Below are 8494 nucleotides of genomic sequence, written 5' to 3' on the forward strand. Positions count from 1 at the left end.
AAGTTGGTAAACGTTAATGCTGGAATAAACTGTCCGCCATGCTTGATTATAAACATCGCCGGTCATGCGCCCGCGTACAAATGCAGCGGTGTCGCTTGAAAGTGTTAAGCGAGTTAAGTCAGATTTTACAAAGAAATGTATAGAGAGTCAAGATAGTTCTCGATTTATAAATTTCTGTGTAAACAGTTTTCCACTTGCCGGGGTAGAAGAACAATATATAACATTAAAGCATTTAATTTTTACCAAGCATACTTTAATTTGTTTGGAAAAACCTTTTCGTCTCGATAGTTAGATTTTAACAGCCTTCTTGCCATAAGTGCTTTGTTAAATTGCAAGGAAAACACAAAAGGTGAAATGTTATAAACAGGATTTCTCAAAATCAGAACTAGTTACCTCATTTGCCGGGGTCGATCCTTAAAATACACACTTTCTAAATTACTGATGTCGAATCTGTGGTCGATTGAACGAATTTATACTTTTCGTTTTTTACTTTCAAAAAGCTCCGATTTGAGACGAATATTTGTGAGATCATTCTGCAAGAATAGGCACTTTGTGAAGCAAAAACCTTGAAAATTATTCGCAAAATACGGCATGTTTGGTAGCAAAATAAAGCTTGAATCCTCAGCTCTCGTTTTTCATCGTTTGTAATAGTAATATATCCTCACTGAAGCCATTATCACGTCGCAGTATGATTAAGTTATGGCGGCGAGATCCGCTCCTTGTCCCCGACAATACAACGAGATGCTATATAGCCAAACTCCAGTCGTAATAGTGCATAATAACTAATCCAGTAGTAATATGCCAACCTTTATTCTTACTATGTTCAACCCCATATACCCAATACTCAAAAACCCACATCCAATCCTGTATAATCGGTGTGAAATCGGCGCTGGGACGTGTGACCAAAGGAACAAAGCCCAACGAGTCCAAAGCAGTAAAAAGCAGGACCGAAACAGAACAAAATACCAAAAAACAAGTTTATACAGCACTCAGTAAATTATCAGGGTGAGAGACCGGGACGTCAGCCAATGCCTCCGCCCTGGACCAACAAAGGGTGGGGTTTCCTCGGTAATACACCTCAAGGGGATCGTCCCTTCGGGGATTAGCCTTTCAGCAACGTGAAGTCTCGAAGCAAATGGGGAACCATTTACCTAGAACGCAACCAAAACCAAACAAGGTTGAGCGCGACTAGGTAACCCCGGAAACCCGACCCTCTGTTGGCCCCAGGCTCTGAACTAGGTCCGGAATTAGAGCACTGAGAAGAGCCCCGCAGGGCCAACGGAGGACGCGACAAGATAATCCCAGATGATGAACAGCGAGAAAGGGGAGAAAGAAATTTTTCCCATAAATGACAGGGTTTTAGGGAACCAGGAAACCAGGGTTTCCAACAGTTCAACAGCTTCGTAACGGTCAAACAGCGACGCCGGCCTATTAAGGTGTTCCTTAGTGCGACCAAGGCGTTCTCGCAGGACTCGACGACGTTTTCTCTTTCCAGAGTCTTAACCTTCTGTTCTAACAACTCTAAGCGATCTGCAGGCTGTAATAATACGCAGAGATGGATTAAGTCAGTACTAGCTCTTAAACTACGAGACCAACTTCCGGCCTAGTTCTAAAAAACACAGTGTACAACCATGGCTGCCCAACCACGCGTGCCGAAAAGGGGGTTACGCTCCCGTGGCTCTCCGAGCCCTTTAACGTACTACAGTACAACACAAGTATTGGATACAAAGCACCCTGCTCGCGGCTCTCAAGGCAGCATTGGTTCTCCAGGCCAATCTAACTCAAAATATTACACGACATACTCACGGCTCTCCAGGCCGTTAGCTCCACTCACATTGGCTCTCCAGGCCTATCTAGATAACTCAAATTATTACGCGACAAACTCGTGGCTCTCCAGGCCGAACTAACTCAAATTAATCACGCGGCATATTTGCGGTTCTTTAGGCCGATATAAAACTTACTTTAAGAAATAAGTAACCGGAATAATAGCCCCAAGAAACTGCACAAACTACGAAGATAAATATCACACAAAAGCACTAGGACCGCGTGAAATAAAAACGCTGAAGCAGATGCGTACACCAAAAGACTCCCCAGGGCAAAAAGTGTAACCTACATAAAAGGCTAAAACCGATGAAACCAAGGGCGCTAAAGAACAAGCCGTGAACAAAGAACCAAACCAACCAAGTGTGACGAGGGTAGAAATAAATGCAAATCTGAAGGATTCTACTTGAGTAAAACTATAACTGCCTCCAAAAGTACCATGTAATAACGCATAAGATAGTAGTAGCATGCCTTGGATGCAAATCTGAAGGGAAACTACTCGAGTAAAATCCTAACTGCGCCCAAAAATACCATATAATAATAACGTATAAAATAGTAGTAGCGTGCATTAACAAAACCACGAGGTCCAAATAAACTGGCAGGCAAAAAACTCTCCCAGATAAAAGAACTGCAACAAAATTACCTGCTGCTCGCCAGCCGGTGGAACTACTGCTCCCGGCGCTTGCTGTTCAGGGTTTTGAACCCCATCTCCTAATGCCGCTCCTTGCGCCACGTGAACTCTCAGTACAAATGATATCTTTGAAATTTTCTATTCACCGGCAAAACGAAACAAATAGAATACAATAAACCTAAACTTTGTCCCACAATACCTGCCGTCAGCATAAGCGCATCAAGTCCCGTCTGTGTTTCATCAGCATGCATAGAGCACTAGAATGTTGGCTGATGGCTGGTGGCGGTGGTGGGGACAGCGAGAAAAATTCGTACTTCGAAGGTCCAAACGACGTTATGCAATGAGTCATGTGTGTTGACTTAATTTATACTCCTTGGTGATAATTTATTCAGTGAGAATAGGATACCTATTAAAGCACAGGAATACTGTAGCAAAAGGTTTTGTTTTTCTAAGTCTGGGCCTGAGAGAGCTTGGGCTTCCTGTGGTTTTTATTTTATACATGATATCCGCTGACTTGGCGAGCGGCGGATGTCCGGAATAGTTGGCGATGTAACAATTATTCGCCGAAGTGCAAAGTGATAATCTGTACATATTTAGAATAATCACTGTGCCTAAAGTAAATAATTGTTTTAGTGTAATTTTAGACTTGAATATCACCACTACCATAGCCGACGCCATTGCCAGCACCACCACCAAAAACAACAAAAACATATCGGGAAAATGTCTGAAATTAACACCAAACGCCCCCAAACCGTGCTGAAACTTCACCAGAAGACTAAACAAGGTTCAAGCAACGACTGTAGTCTACAAGCAAATTGCTGAGTGAAACATTTTATTGTTATATCTTCATCATAACTCCCATACATTCTTTTATAAACCATACACAGAACACAGGAACCTCGATCGTTTGGGCTGCCTGTGGTGCAAAATAAATGATTTATCACTAGCTTTTTTTGTGCTTGGTCAGGGCAAATTATTAAAGATGTAAAATACGCTTCATGGAGCAAGCTAATGTTTTGATTCTCCAAAACCATCCCTAGCCTGACGAGCTAATCTAAATTCAATCCAGCTGATCTGAAAAAATGACGTAGAACTGACTTTACTGCAAATTTGATCGTGTCATGAAGCTTCTGAAAATATACCTCTTTAACTTCTTTGTTTGTTGTGCACATTTCAGACCACGTGATTTCACTCTTGGGAGTTGATTCTTGTAAATATTTTAACATTTCGTTATAAAAGAGCAACTCTCTGGGAAATGTGAGGTCTATTGGCCTATTGACCAGCGAAAATTTAAAAACGTGCCCGACATCGATAAAGAATACAAACTCATTAATTATTGCGTCACTGTTGTCAAAAGTGTATTAGCAACGTTTTATTTTTTATTTGATGACCTGGAAATCCATAATTTTATGAGGAAAAGTGATTCTTGCACCAGTTTGGCAAATTTTCGTGGTTCTGATTGGCTAAAATATTTTTCTCAGATCAGCTGGGTACTAGCTGTTTTACAGATTAAGTGCGAGCACTCTAGTCCAACTAGTAAGCAGAAGGTACCTTTCATATTTTAACTAGCTGCAGCTCACAGCTATTCTTCCTTTAAATACTCCTTCCATTTTCTATACACCGGTTCACTGGTCAAACACAAAACATTCAGTCGAGGTTGCAAGGCTGAAATTTAAATAATCCTTTAAAAGTACCTTGGCGCCTCGTGTGAGCACTTTGACCAGTGAGCCAACGTCTGGAAAATGATAAATTGAAGACTTCGTTTTCAATAATGAATGTTCGAATCGAATAATGAAATCCGGAATCCAAAAATAAAGTCATTAGTGACCTCTACGTGTTCACGCTTGGTGGTTTGACTTTAACGTGAATGGTATTGTGATATTGAGTTTCCTGTACCGTTGTTTCAGGCACTTGCCCCATGATGCATAGTGGTCTTGTTTCAAGAAGACAGTATGATTCACCATTTTCCATACTGGTCAAACACAAAGCGCTCAAGCGAGGCGCCAAGGTACTTTCAAAGGATTATTCAAATTTGATCCTTGCAACCTCGACTGAATGCTTTGTGTTTGACCAGTGAACCGATGTATGGAAAATGGTGAATGGCGTCAAACAGTTTATTGAAGTGAGATCACAAAAAAACCGACTTTCATAACTATTGATGGGTTGCAAGCATTCCCAAGAGGATTAAAAAACAAAAACATGGCGGCCATTGTGGTACCGTTAACAATGGATGTTAATGAGAAATTTTTTGTTAAATGGTACCAACATGGCCGCGATGCCGTAACGTGCAAACGAAGAATAAGGAAGACTCATATACGAAACTAAACCTTACAAAGCCTTGAAAAACAAAAGGGAGCGATTGTAAACGTTTTACTGTTGTAAAGACTAGTGCATAAAATTCACCACTCATTCACCAAGAAACTACTGCTCACTGCATCCACTGGGGTTCCATTTAGATAGGAATTTGGCATCCATAGACTTCGGCTCTCATTGCAACACTGGAATACCATTCTCGGACAACAAATCTGATGTACTGGGATTTTATCTTTTCGGGAAGCCTGTGGGTTACGATCGTTGTCGCGTCAGTGTTCGCCTGAAAGATCTAATCAAAAGCAATTTGGTTATTAGCAAATTACAGCAGAAGCTCACTGTGTCTTCTCTTAGTCTTTCGAGGGCTTTTATCCCGGCTCTCCGGTCTTACTCCATCCGCAAAACCTAATACATTTTAAAGATCCCACTAATTGAAAAAAAGCATACTTTGATCCGTGAAATAGAATTGCCCCTACTTATATCAGCCGAGAGCTTGCCATAGATTGTTTCAGTTTGTCGTAGTTTAAATAACAATGAAACGGGTTGATTCAGGATTCGATCTGTGAGTTAGCGGGGTAGCGGTGTAGTACACTTGCAAGTACTCTACCCTGCTTGTAGAGGTCGTTTTCTGTCCCCTGTTCTGACTTTAGGTCAGAGGAGAGAATCCTTTGCTCGTAGGGTAACTCGACACTCTCCTCTGGTGTCTCTGGCTTGAATTCCTGTACTTGGTATCCCGGAGTGTGTTGAATTTGTTAGGTCTCTCCCTTGATTTTGGTAACTATGATCTGACTTAGCCCAGATGGTTGTTTCAGGGTTTGATCTGTGAGTTAGCCGTGCCCTGACTTTGATCAGCCCAGAGGTTGTTTCAAGGTTCAATAGGCTTTGAGCTATCCGTGATCTGACTTAGATTAGCCCCGGGGAGCAGCCCAGGTTGTTCCAGGGCTTCATCTGTGAGTTAGCCGTGCCCTGACTTAGATAGCCTAGAGGTACGGTTGTTTCAGGGTTAGATCTCTGAGTTAGCCGTGCGCTGATTTAGATCAACCCGGAGGTTGTTATAGGGTTCGATAGCGATAAACTTGAAAATACAGGTTTATATATTCTTTCTCTCGCCTTATTACGTTTTAAATCGAGAGGTGGATAGGTTTGTTGGTTTAGTGGTTGTCTATGGTTCGAGGACTACATTGGCTTATTGAGCGCTGATTCACAGACAGACAGACAGGTATTAATTGGTGTTGGTTGGTCCATACTGAGGTTACTCACTGACCAGTGAGTGTGAAGACATATATTTCAACTCAACCTTTACAGTGTTTGCTATTTTGTAATCCACAAACAAATTGTCGCTATTTTTATAAGCCAGGCTGTATTTTTTAACGTACTGCACGACAGCGGTTGGCCTCCCTTGTGTTGCTACCATGGTAACGTATACCACGTGACCCAAGTCAACCTGTAAGTACTCTCCTACGGTAGAAGACGCTGCTGCCCAACATCCAGCATCACCAGATGTGGGGTAGTTATTAGCTCGTCCCTCTCCAAGCCTCGTGATTCTGAGGAACCCCACGTTGAAAGACGCAGGTATCCCGCTGAGTTTGGCCACTCTCCTGATTTTCCGCGAATCACTCCCTCCCTTCCCCTTTCTCCATTCCAAACGCCAACCGCACACCCCTATGTTAGAATTTTTGGGGTGAAAACATAATAACACGAAGCTGTTGGGCAAATATTAGCGCATATGCAGGACACTTTCAAAATAATTTGAAAAATAAAATTAAAAACACTACTCAACAGACAAGTCTAAAATATACTCACACAAAATACACACACAAACAACGACAAAGGCAGAATTATAGCAAAGGCTGACCTTGTACGATAAATTATATATTTTATGGTTGATAGAATTGTATAGATCTGTATGTTCTATAGCTAGTAAATAACATTATGAGTAAAACAGCGAATTACCCTACAACGTACTTCTACTCACATTTAAAGCACTTACTTTATGGCTCTTGAATCAACGTGCAAAAATTAATAAAATTAGTTTGTTCTTAAATGATATAATAATTCTTTTCTCTTTAATTATAGCATGCAAAGGCGACTGATTTTTTTTTGTTCTAATGATCGAATGTGATAGAATTGTACCTGTGGAGTACCCTTTGTGAGGGTCGATTCACTCACCTTTTGCATTCGCCAGGTGTTATTTTTCATCACATCAAATGGGTATCAGTACTACACATCATTTGGGTCACTGCACGTCTCCCCCCTCCACTGAACCGACTCCTCTGAACCTAATAATGCCTTCTTCGTCGTAACCAAGTCAACAGGATTGGACAAGTGACTGCCCTTTGTTCAACTCGCCCTTTGGCTCCTGTCATAGAAATTCAGTCTATGGCAATCCGTGGTGAGAATGCACATTATCGTATAATTCTTGGTAGTTTCTTTCACGTTGTTGACGACAGAGCATGGTGCTTGAGTAATGAATTTCTTTTTGCGTGTTACGTTGAAGACAATCAAGGCACGAGATGTCGGCGTATGAATGGAGAGACATCGCAGGCCCAAGGACCTAGTACATCATTGATGGGTGTATCAGACTGTCTGGTTACACATCAAGGATCAAAATTTGCAAAAAATATATACGTTATTTACCCTTCTAAATCATTAAGAATTCATGAGGTCATAGATTGCTACAATGCGAAAGTGCGCCCACTCTTTGTGCATGCATCCCCTTGAGACTTCTAATATTGATCAAACGGGTCAACACACTGATCAAATACTGACTAAATAAAGGAATGTTTTGCTAACAGGAATTTTTTGGTCTCACGAATCTCAGAACTATATATATAATGAATTAAATACATGAGTTTGAGAAGTTCATGTTGGAAACTCGTGTTTCTTGTTTGATCTATTACTCCCTGTTTTTATCGACACCAACATTATTGTGCAACCCTTCACGCTCACATTTTTCGTCAAATTGCCGAGCACACATTGCTATATGTTCCAAATCACATCTAAGGTTTGACCCAACAAACAAGAAGCCGGCAATAATCAAAAGTGGGTGGAGAACAAGACTGTTATAACATAAGAGGCCGTGATTTTAAATGGTGTAAATGCCTTAATCCGTCAAAGTAGACTAAGTTTTGATTGGCTTATTTCCTACATAATTCCCCTGGTCTCTACCATGTAAAATCAATGAGAGAAAAACTGTACTCCCAAATAGAGATTGTTTTAGATTTGCTTCACGGCAACGTGAAACGTCAGTTGACCAGTGAAAAAAAATGTCTTTTAAATTACTGAAAAAGATCGCAAAAAAGTCCAAAGTAGTTAAAGTTAAAACAAACAGAGTATTTTGCTCTTGGTGAGAAGGTGTGTAAAAAGTCAAGTAAAATCAAGGAAAACATGAAACGTGGTCACGTTTGCCATTGCGGAGAAAAAAGTCAATCCTAAACTCTCCGAATATCTAAAGCTATACTTACGGAATCGATGTTAATGAGTTAAATCCAAAATTGAAAAGTATATTCTTTGCGACTACGATTTTTACCTATCAAACAGAACTTTAGTTTCTCTTAATTCATCTCATTACTATTTAAGAGCGACTTCTGTAAGAGCTCGACCAAACATCGGCACAGTTCAAAAAAATACTCGATTTCGTTTTTGTTTTTTTTTTGCTCATATTTTGTATTTTTAGATAGCCACCGTAGTGTAAAATAATTCGAGGTGTGTGTTAGTTTCTGAAAAAAAAAA

The 8494-nt window shown here is 40.6% G+C and overlaps 1 long non-coding RNA gene across 1 annotated transcript; it reads right to left on the bottom strand.

Moving 5' to 3' along the window:
• Window positions 1-3267: 3267 nt before the first annotated feature.
• LOC148913996 (uncharacterized) lies at window positions 3268-6117 on the bottom strand. The gene is made up of 2 exons (XR_016121388.1): window positions 6060-6117; window positions 3268-5054 (listed from the first exon to the last, which is right to left on the bottom strand). It is a non-coding gene; the product is annotated as an uncharacterized LOC148913996 (long non-coding RNA).
• Window positions 6118-8494: the final 2377 nt, after the last annotated feature.

This window comes from Actinia tenebrosa, unplaced genomic scaffold (assembly GCF_029948245.1).
Source record: "Actinia tenebrosa isolate PJP-AT-01 unplaced genomic scaffold, QUT_ActTen_1.0 PGA_scaffold0__85_contigs__length_37466705, whole genome shotgun sequence".
Lineage (NCBI taxonomy): Eukaryota > Metazoa > Cnidaria > Anthozoa > Actiniaria > Actiniidae > Actinia > Actinia tenebrosa.